This window comes from Chamaea fasciata, unplaced genomic scaffold (genome assembly GCF_029207755.1).
Source record: "Chamaea fasciata isolate MVZ Bird 193981 ecotype frontalis unplaced genomic scaffold, bChaFas1.0.hap1 SCAF_2, whole genome shotgun sequence".
Taxonomy (NCBI): domain Eukaryota; kingdom Metazoa; phylum Chordata; class Aves; order Passeriformes; family Sylviidae; genus Chamaea; species Chamaea fasciata.
Genome location: NW_027094087.1, coordinates 82,738,249 through 82,749,562, shown reverse-complemented (window position 1 = coordinate 82,749,562; position 11,314 = coordinate 82,738,249).

Sequence of the window (11,314 nt, the reverse complement as noted above, 5' to 3'; positions counted from 1 at the left end):
CTCCTCCTGCACCAAAACAAGACTCATGCAAGCTGTAAATGGGTGGGTGGGTATTGGGCTACCTCCCAAATTCCTTGTCAGATTCTGCACAGCAGGGAAGACTAACTTTGGCTTTAAAAAATAGTACTATGGACACACTTGACTATGCTATCTTGGCTTAGAGAAGGTTGTACATTTGCTGGCCTTGAATAATTTGGCATCTGGAATTGTGTCTTCCAGTCTGGGATCTCTTCATACTGTGCAGACACTACTCCTGGGGTGACTTACTTAAAGAACTTCCTTTTTCACAATTAATAACCCTCTCTGCAGCTCGCAATGTCCATTACACTGCTGGTATGAGAGTGGGATGTAAAGGATACCAAGGACACTTGATAAAGAGTATCATGACCTTAAAGATCATCTAGTTCCACCTCCCCTGCCACGGGTAGGGACACTTCCTAGTAGGCCAGGTTACTCCAAGCCCCATCCAGCCTGGCCTTGAACACTGCAAGGGGTGGGGCATCCAAAACTTATCACAGAACTAATCACAGAATGTTAATGGTTGGAAGGGACCATAAAAATCATCTAATCTGACACCCTCCTGCCATGGGCAGGGACACTAGACCAGGTTGCTCAAGGCTTTATCCAACCTAGACTTGACCGCTGACAGTGTTGGGGCATTCACAGCCTCCCTGGGCAACCTGGTCTAGTGTCCCACCATGCTCATGGTAAAGAATTTCTTCTTAATATCTAACCTAATTTCCCCCTCTTTCAATTTGTACCCCTTACTCCTTGTCCTATCACCACAACTTTCCCTGAGCACACACTGTTAGAGAAAACTTTGTACAGATACACAAGGACCATCTTCCTGGAAGAGCTGGAGAGACATCAGTGTTATCATCTTGACACTCTTGGGTAACTGATGCGCACACCAGATTGTTTAAATACTCTTTAGCAGATTTGAGGAGCCCCAGAAGAACCCCATGTGCTGCCTCCTATTCCACTAACACCTGGTGGGTTTTGGTGACATGGGGATGGCAGTAATTGGAATTAGTGGGAGTAACTGCTGAGAGAGGGGAAGGCAAGTTAGTGCCCAGGAAAGCTGATAGTAAACCCTTCAGACTCCATCTTTCCGGTTCTGGCTGCTGTTGATGTTGCTGCATCCTCCCACCCTCTGCCAATGAGGTCTGTTTGCATCTACTTTCACAAGAGTGAGTGGGAGTTACATGAGTCAGCTCCTTGCCACTTCTTCAGTGTAGGTGATCCCTGCTTGGCATGCAAGAATCAAAGCTGCCAGGGCGGTTTCATGGTGGCTATCTGAGGAATTTGCTCTTGGTTTTCCATAAGAAGCAGGTCACTGAGAATGAGTTGCTATTTTCTACAGTCCATCACTAGGGACTTCCCAAGAGGGCAGATGGCAAAATTCCTGTTTAACCATTGGCTTTATCCATTTCAACCACTCATTTCCATGTACAGTTGATTGTTGATTCAAAGACAGTGTCTTAGGGTGAATTGAAGTTCATAAGGGACATCTCCTGGCATGTTAGTGACTTTTCTTATAATCAAAACCATATAAGATAATTTTATAAACTTCTCATTTTTTTTCAGCATCTGCTTTAAATGCTTGTGTAGTTGAGGGGTGAGGGAGAAACTGATGTCAAAAAGTGCTAGATTCATAAAAGTTCTTTCTTTATTTTTTAAAGTAGGGAGTTTTGTTGTTCATTCTCCCTCTATTATAATTCTCAGGATGAGCTAGGATGAGCTAGGATGATTCCTCTTTAAACATGTTAATTATAAATATATTTTAAATCACTTCCCGTTAAAAAAGCTCCACCATCTGTAAGTTGAACTTTTTTTTACTAGATAAGAGAGAAGAGGTTGAGTATGGTGATGCACTGACCTCTGCTGGCATCATCCTTTCTTGCTGAAACTCCTTTTAAATGCTGAATTTGATACTCCAGAAAATAGATGATACATCTGAGACAAGACCTGAGGTAGAATCAGTTTATGACGAAGCCATATTCCAATGCTACATCAAATGTAACACTGTGACTCTTCAACCAATCCACAGTTCTTGGGCAAAAGGACACACGGTGTTGATTTCCTAAAGAAACCCTCAATCATATGTTTTAAATATGCCAGAAGAGTGGGATGATTTCTTTTGTACCAGCAGGCTCTGAATTGGACCAGGTATTGGCTGTCTGTCCTTCTGTGGCAACATAACGCTGGGATGTAAAGAAAAAGTGTGTGCAACGTCTCTGTCAGATGCTCTGGCTAGTGGTGGACTGTGTGCCTCTGCTGGACTCCAGCCTGCTCTGTACTGCACATCTGTTCATGCAGTGTTGGCCTGTGTCAGTGAACTTCTCTGCAAGCCCTGAAGCAACTGTGACCAATTAGCTCCCATTAGAGCTGTTTCTCTCCTGGAGATGGGGTGCTAGTTGCCAGAAGCATTAAAAGAAACTGGTGGAGAGAAATGGCAATTTCAAGGCTGTAGTCTCTCTGATTTTAGTTTGGAATGGAATGACTTACTCTCTAGAATTTGCTCTCTACTATAGTCTCTGCTCTGGGGCTCAGATCCTCCTCTGATGGGAATGACTTCCAGGTGTAAGCCAGCTTTGGTTCAGCTAAAACTCCAGGTGATACAAAGAGCTGATGGGTAAAGCAATCAAAATGCTGCTAAGGAGCATAATACCCTCAGGAAAATGAAGACTGTGCGCAGGGAGGAATGACAGTGGGAGATGATTATGTGAACTATGGCTGTCCTAGTACAAGGAGCTTTCCTTTGCTGTTTGCCCATACAAGGACTAAATACCTCAGAATTTACTGTCTAGGACATATCTATTCCTTTCCAGTTCCCTGGGGGCACCTGCACATACAATTTGTGTGTATTTAAGAAATTCCCCGGAGGCTTCTAGGCTTACTGCATAACTGTAGGAAAAGCCATGAATCCATATTTTGTTTGTATTCCTGTCAGTCTGCACACGTTTCACAGTGAAGCTGTGCCTGTTGCCTGTGGGCTAACCTTTGGAGATAAGTTTTAAAGTAGAGTGGTGAAAGAAACAAGTTCCCCAGCCCTTGTTTCTTACGTAGTGAGCAAAATGGTAGGCTTTTGTTTTGGAAGGAGACCTGCCTAATCAAGATGAGAGGGACAGGAATATGAAGGGACATACCTGCTCAGGTGCTGCTCAAAGTGGAGGCTGAGCCTCAGCTGCTCCGTCAGAATATGAGTCATGTTTTTATTTGTGTTTTTCTGAGCCTGAATTGAGAAAGCTTGTATAAGAAATTTTACAGCCCTTGACATCACTCGGCACTTTTGCAAGACAATAGCCTTACATTTTGCCCTAGGTGTTGGATTAAATAGTAACTGGAGATTGTGCAAATACTTCTCTTAGCCATGATTATCATGCCAAGGCCTTGTGCAAGCTGTGGCTGGGGTGTTCCCTCTAACATGTGACACTAAGATAGCAGCTCTGTATGTCTGTCTGTCTGCATTACTGTTGGCTGGCTTTTCTTTGAAAACACTGGTAGAAAGCACGCACAGGAGGACCTGAGGGAAGAACCACATCCTGACCACCAATGCTTGCCATCAGAGTGAAGCTGGGTGTACACAGAGCCCATAAGCTGCAAGTACACCATTCTCCTGGTGGACACAAGCATATCACTGGTTTTGGTTCTCTAGCGTGTCTAGGGTAAGCAAGGCAATAAGAAGGAACATAGACCTCTGCATAAATGTGCTTGCACAGTTGTATCCTATATTACTTTTAAATTACCCTCTCCTAAACTCTGTGAGAGTGAAGGGAGCTGAGATTGTAAGAGCAAACAAACTTGCATTTCTCAACCTCATGCTCATAGCTGTGAGCCTGAAATCATTTGGGGATTTTTTGCTTACACAACAGCTGAGGGCTGTTAGGTGAAGACTGAGTTTCACATATTTTGATGCCTCATGGATATGTTCTCAGAAAAAAATTTAACATTTTAGGACCATTGTTTTCCCCTTTACCCAGCCCTGCAGTGATTTATTAGCTGTAACTAAATAATCTCACCATCTCTTTTCAAGCTGCAATAGTAGGAATGTGGCACCAGCACTTTCCTTTCTCAGCAGTACGCTTAGTGGGTAAAATGTGAATGCAGAGTTAGTAGAACTACATTCCCCTTTTCCCATTTGCTCTCCAGCTGCTAATTTTTGGCTCTTGCATGGTGGTATCTTGTGGCCTCTTTTCCTCACAGTTGCCTTATGGTGCTAATGTGAGCCACTGTGGGTGACCTTTTCAAATTTATCACACTTCCTCTCACAAGCAAAGAAACACTTCAATGTTTTTGGCTGCCTCTGTCCTGAGTTCTTCTATTCTGCTTGTCCAGACTGGGGGACCTGCCCAAGCCCCTTGTACAGAAATGAGAAGCACAGAAATTTGTGTGCATGAGACAGGTCTGGAACATTCTCTACTGTGCTCCTCAACATCAGAGCTGAGAGACAGCTCTGTGCCCCAAGCTGTAGGCATGGTCCTTGCAGACCACAGCATCCAGTGGGAAAAAGCAGGTTTGGAAAGGAGCAACCTGACATGTATGAGGCAGAGCTTTCTGCATCTCCTGGCTGACTGTATAAAGGAAAGCAGGTGTTCTGAAAGATGACTGAGTTTCCTTGCTGAGATGATCAACAGTGACAAGGAAAGGGACAAGCAGCAGGAAGAAAAGTGGGGTTGGAGACTGTGGTCATATTGAAAAAGTAAGGGCACCTGAAATGTGAGTCTTTAGTAATGTGGTGTCCTTAGGGAGGAGGTAGAAACCAACCAGAGAATTTTGACAGCAATGTCTCTGAGCCAATCGGAAGAAGGTTAGATGATGGGCATGCTAGATGTGCCTCTTTCCCCCGTTGGCTTTAGAGGGTTGTTAGTTTGTATCCAGAAGCGGCTGGGAAGAAAGAGAAGATATGATGGGAGAAGAAGCAGGTCTATGACAGTGTGGCTGCATACACCCTACCTGCCAAAAAGAAACCCCATTAAAAAAATTACATTAGTCTGGCAAACTGTTTGCCCCATGAGGCTAGGGCTGTTTGATTCTAACTGTTAGCCTAATTCTGTTTTTCCGGTCACATCTCCTGGCCTGGAACGTGGCTGCAGCCTCAGAGCACTGCTGGGGCTGCAAGAGTCCTTGCAAGGTTCTCCTTTTAAACCTCCTCCCAAAGCCAGGCAGCTCTGAGATAGGATGGGATGGGCTGCTCAGGGCTTGGTGCTGCAACACAACTATGTGAGGAGATGTAGGAGGATTTTAAAGTGAGGGCCTGTAGATGTTTAAAGGTGAATCACCAGGACCCTCTTAGACAGGGTACCAGCAGCAAGTGCACCCCACGGTGTACAGTCCTCTGCAAGGGTATCAGCCCCCTCTAGCTATGGCAGGAGGAAGAAAGTGAAAAAAAAATCCCCTTCCTTGAACCTTCTGCCCTCTCGGTCTAAGGATGTGGCACTTGAGGACATGGTTTAAAGGGAAACATGATGTTGCTGGGCTAAAGGCTGGACTCAATGATCTTAGAGGTCACTTCCCCAACCTTAATGATTTTAGGACTCTACGTGACCCCCACAAGAGGCAAGAATGTCCACTCCTTTGCATTTGGCCTAAACCTCAAGGGTTTTTTAGACAGGTTACCAAAACATTGAAGAGAAGCTGTTTTCTAGAACCCTGTGATATAGTTGACAAGATTTTGTTTCAATTCAGCTTGTGGTTTAAAAATTGCTGTGGGTAAGAAAATAGGAAGAAAAACTGTACCAGATTAGGCAACTGCATAAATCTCATTTCCCTAAAAAACCCCTTTCACCTTATAAAAACCTCAAACCTAAACCAAACAAGAAAAAAAACCAAAAAACAAAACAAAACAAAACCAAAAAAACAAACAAACAAAAAAAAGAAATAACCCCCCTAATTGCCAAGTTCTATTTCCTATAAACCATCAATTGTTTGGTTTTGTGTTAACCTCCTTTCCCCACTAGCTGAGCCCTGACCTTCCTTTCAACATGGTGCAGACTGAAAATATGGTCAAAGCCCATAGGGCGATAAAGTTTTCTAAGAGGACCTGAGGACCATTTCAGGATCAGAAATGGTTCAAATATATTCAGAACAATGTTGGAATTTTTACTTGATGGCTCTTATCACACCCTTGAACTTAGTGAAATTCTTCCATCTTTCTGGCACAGCTGTTCATATAAAAAAGTCAATAAGTGCAACAACGAACAGTGGGCGTGACATCATGTTCTCCGCTTGTAACCAGGGAACAGGAAAAACTTGCATTTCAACTTGCCACAAATGCCTTGCTTCCTGTAGCTTCTAGCATGTGTGCGGTAAAAAATGTATTTATGTGCTCTTGTAAGGGAGATTTATCACCCAGCTTCATTAATATAAGTTGATTAGTTGCCCTTGCCATGATAATTTCAGGTAAAATAGGTATGGAGGTATGTACCCGAAAGAAAAAAAACCCCCAGCTTTGTTTTTACAGAAAAACCTGTCAATCAGAAACATCCTAATCCATGGAAAAGCCAATTGTCAAAACAGTCTTCACACTTGACTCTTGTGTAGGATTAGTTTTGTTTATAAAAGGCAGTGGATTTTTTTCCCGGGTAAGGCATGGGGTGGTTACAAGAGTCTTACTGCATCTGGAGTCCAACAGAAAGAAAATTGCCATGGAAAATGAAACATGAAAACAGCTACAAGTCAGGTAGGGTGTGGTCACTGCTACAGCAGCTTCTCTGTGCCTTGCTTGTGACATTCATTTAGACAGCTGCTGAACTTCCAGTGCATTGGAATGGCTTCTTACCACTGCTTTTAGTAGCAGGTGATTTGTTAACATTTTGGGGCTTGGCAAATCTGCTTTTATGGCCAGACAACATTGCAGTCTGCATGTGATAGCAACATCTCCTAACTAAAAATGCTACATAACAACTTGAAGGGTACGTATTATACTATTACAACATTTAAAGATGGGCATATTTAGTGTATGTCCGAATACTGATTAATTAGCTCAGGCAAAAAAACCCCAAACCCGTAACACAAACTGTTGGTAGGAAATGTTAACTGGAATGTTTGTAGGAACCCTTCCAGCAAAACTGCTATCCTGGGTGTGCAAGAGTGGAACTAGCCTGGTACCTGCAGCCCTTCTGCAGTTTTTCACCTCCACATTCCTGACACAAGTACCAGTGGAAAACAATCTACCAATGGACAGTGGGATTTAGGAGATGTGGAAAGAAAAAAAAAAGAGGCCCAGTAATATGTATCAAGTAGTTTATAAATGACTATGCTATTAATCACTGTCCTGTGGTAGTGTGGGAGGTCAACATGGTGCTTTGTTACCCTGCAATAAAATAAGTAAATATAATAAGATTAAGTACTTTCTCAGTTTATCGGTCCCTCTGGGAAACTTACATCATTTTTCTGGTGTAGATTTTAGCATCTAATATTAGCAATGTTTGACTCAGACTGACATCCTGGGCTCAGCTTCTACCAGCCCTGCACCTAAATCCTCTGCCATGGATGACTTGTGCTGTTTGTGGTGTAAAGTTCTGTTGGCAGATGAGTTTTTTCTGCAGATCACCACAGATCATGCCTGCACTGCCCAAGACGTCCATCCTCACCTGCTTTTGCTATTGTGCCCCAACAGGTGTGAAATGCAGGCAAAGACTAAAAAGAAGCACCAAGTCTACAAAATTGCCAAAGATACAGCTCTGCAGGGCACAGAACAGGACTGGCTCCATGCTGAGGATCCAGTTTATCTGATCTGTATCGGCTTGTGAGTCATCTTTGTTGCTGAAGCATGGACTTTAAAAGGTCTTGCCCCTTGGCAGGTTATGGCTAACAGCACAAATCAACAATTCATGGGGGAAAAAGAACTCACCAGCTTTAGAAGAACATTGAGTTATCTCCCAGCAATGGATTATCAACCCAAGGTCACCAAGACTTAACCAACATGAGAACCACAGGAGTTAAAGTCTGGAGGGCTTAAAGACCCAGACACTGTTACCTCCAACCTTTGCCCAGTCCTGGAAATTTGGCCCCAAGGACACGGGAACCTAATTTTCACAGCTGATCACAGGAAGAAAGCGGGATGCTATTTACGGCACTGAAGGACACAAGACTCACTCCCTTAGTTTCATCAAAGTGATGGATTTAAGCACAAAAAGAATCCTTCCTCCTCCTCCCCATTGTGTGCCACCAAGTTGGAAGCTGCACACAGGAAAGACATGGATAGGGCACTGTGTTTTGATGGTCCTACTTTTCCCAGGGCAATGGTTCAGCCTCATCCTGCCCAGGCAGCTGCCTCTGATGCTGAACTGAGAGCTGCCTTTGTGAACGAAAAGTGTGAGTCTATAGTCGCTTCAGCTTCTCCAGGGATTGGGACATCAGAGTCGAGGGCTTTGTTTCTGACCTGCTCCAATTAGGAAAAAAAGACAGAGATTCACGCAGGACAGAGAGTTCCCACAAGTTTGAAGGGTTAGATAACAAACTAATGGCAAAGGGAGGAATGAGGAGGTTTCCCTTCTACCAGCAACTTGAAATCCTTTCTAGTGGACAAGAATGCATTTATTTTTTTGTCTCCCCAGTTTCTCTGCTAGGTTCTAGCAACAAGGCCCAGTTCTCTTCTTGCTCATGTTTTCCCAAATGCTGGATCTGAGGAGAGAGTTTTGTTTATCTTCCCCATAAGTTTCTCTTCTAATGTCCTAATAGTAGGACATTATGAGCAGCTCTCCTGTGCATGTTGGAAGGGCTTTTTAAATCTTGCTTTAAGCACTGTTGGTGCCAGACATGAAGTAAGCTGGCTGCACCAAAAGTATTCTAGGGAATTTTAACTCTTCTTGTCAATAATGGTGTAGTCAAGTTGAAATTAAAATCATGCTTGCTTCTGTTTAAGAGGAAAATTATTTTGCCTGCACCTTGATCCATGCCCACTGAAGCCTCTCTTATATTAGTGGGAATGGATCAAAATGGCAGAATTTGAGGATTTTTTCCCCCACAATTTTCTGTTTTAAAAATTTCAGTTAAAATTTTTGCTAATAAAATTCAACTCTATTTTTTCCTCTCAGCAACACTGTACCCCACGTTTAACCACCCCAGTAGCATTTTTTGCCAGCCACCAAATTTTATCACTGGCTTTACCTGCTGCAAATAAAGCCAGGGTTGTTTCTTCATGATGGAACTGGCATGCTGCAATGTGTTTGGGCAGCCTAAATTCCACCCCAATGCTTCTGCCTAAGGTTTCCTTCCAGCTGGTGCCAGATTGTCAGAGGCACATCACTGATAGGCAGCTCCACGCATAGGGACCAAGTCAAAGAAGGGCTCTTAGGAGAGCTGTTGCCCCTAGATGCACAACCCTCCTCTCAGAAATATTAAGTTGCCTGTTTGTTCCAAAGCCAGAAATTAGGTGAAGGTTGAGAGGACTTATCAGTAAGTCAGGACAGAGGCAAATAAATACACACATTGCCCAGGGTGTTGCAAACATTCTCAGAACAAACACTCCAAATCGAGGAAATTCAGTTAAGGTTGTATAAATGCTCAGTGGTATTTCTGTACATTACAGCATAAAGTAAAGGTGTCCATATCTGAAAATAAAAAACTGGTTGGAAGACAAATGTCTCATGCAAGATCTCAAATACTGTACATTTTAAAAAAAAGTCATAAACTTTAAATTCATCTGAACAAATCAACTGATTTCTCTCAGACTGAGAGCATCACATTTTGGTATGCTAAAATGTTTAAATCAATATATAAAGTCCAGTTTAAAGCTCTATGACTGATGCCTCTGTGACTAATAAACCAGAAATTTCACTGTGATCCGCAGTTATAAATCAGACCTGTGCTTCCATCGGTCCCCACACTGATATATCTGCCTGTTTTGACTCACTCAGATGCTACCAGCTTCAAATCTCTTCAGTACTGTGTTGGGGGTACTGAATGCTTCAAAACCTGATATGCTCCTTCTGAGTAAGTTCTTTGTCTTTTGAGCTGTCTTTTTTTTTTTTTTTTTTTTAAATGCAGATATTTATTTTGTGAGAGGGGCAAATCTTGGGCTTTTTCAAGTCCCTGCTTCTTCATCTTGAAATTTGTTTATCATTATTTCTGCAAATACTGCTAAAAGTTATCCTTGCCTTGACTGCTCCTCAGAAGACATGCTTATTCAGGGCTTTAATCATTTGCTGATTAACTTCCTGTCATTCCCTGGCTTACTTCCTAAATCCCTCCTGAGAGATTGTGATCTCAGAACTAAACCAAGAGCAACTCTCTTGACATCTCTAGTAATTCCAGTGCAAACAAAGGAGAACTGAGACACAAACTCAGACTTGAAAGGGTGGGAATTAGAAGGGTTTGGACAGGGCTTGAGATTTCCTGATAGAGTATTTCTGTTGAGGTGAGACCTGCAAGATCATATCCACATCACTTAGCAGACACTTCACATTACTAGGGTGCAAAGTCCTGTGTTAAGGCTCTCAGAATAAAATGTGGGATTTCAGTTTCGTGCTTCTTTTTGAGTTTTCCATTATTCATTTCAAATCCACACCAAAGTGACTTTTAATTTTTTCTTACCACAGTCATGTTTTGCCTTTTAGTCCAAGCAGCTTCACACAGGTTTGTTTTACAAGACTGGAACCATGTCTGGCTGTACTGTATTCATCATGGTAGTATCCAGAGACTGTCTGGCTGTTGTTTTGTCACACCTTCATGGTCTTAACTTTCTAAGCAAATGAAGAATCAAAGTTGACTTTGATTTTTACTCCTAGCCTTTTCTGATTGAAATACTTTCCTATTTATTTCATTCCATGAAGGGCACAATAACACTTCTCTGTAACTGTTCTCAGCTACTTTCTATTATGGTGGTGCAAAACCACACAGCCATCATATAGTGTCTTTTCTTTCCTACCTTCTCCTCTGCTTTACCTCCTTCCTTTTGGCATTTCATGCTTTTTGCTAGTGCTACAGCTCGTGCTGCCTAGTGCTGCAGCTTGGCGCACATCTATTCTGCATCTACCCACAGCTAGGTTTGTGACACTCTGTAAGAGCTGATATATAAAGAGCAGCCTGAACAGGCAGCCCTGCTGTCCTGAGATTTACCAGTGGAAATTACCCATTTAGCTGATCTTGCTGCGGTTGGCATCACAGCAAGTTTTGCTCTGCATGTGTACACTGCTCTGCCTCATGCAGAAATGAGTTAGTGAAAAAGGCCTGTCTGGAAAATACATCCTTGCATTAAGGAGCACAACAACTGCAGCAGCCCAAAGTAATCCCGACTGCAGTATGATCCCAGAGCAGTTAGATCCCAGTTCCATTGTGGGTGATCCTCTAGCAATGCTGCCCAGTGGGA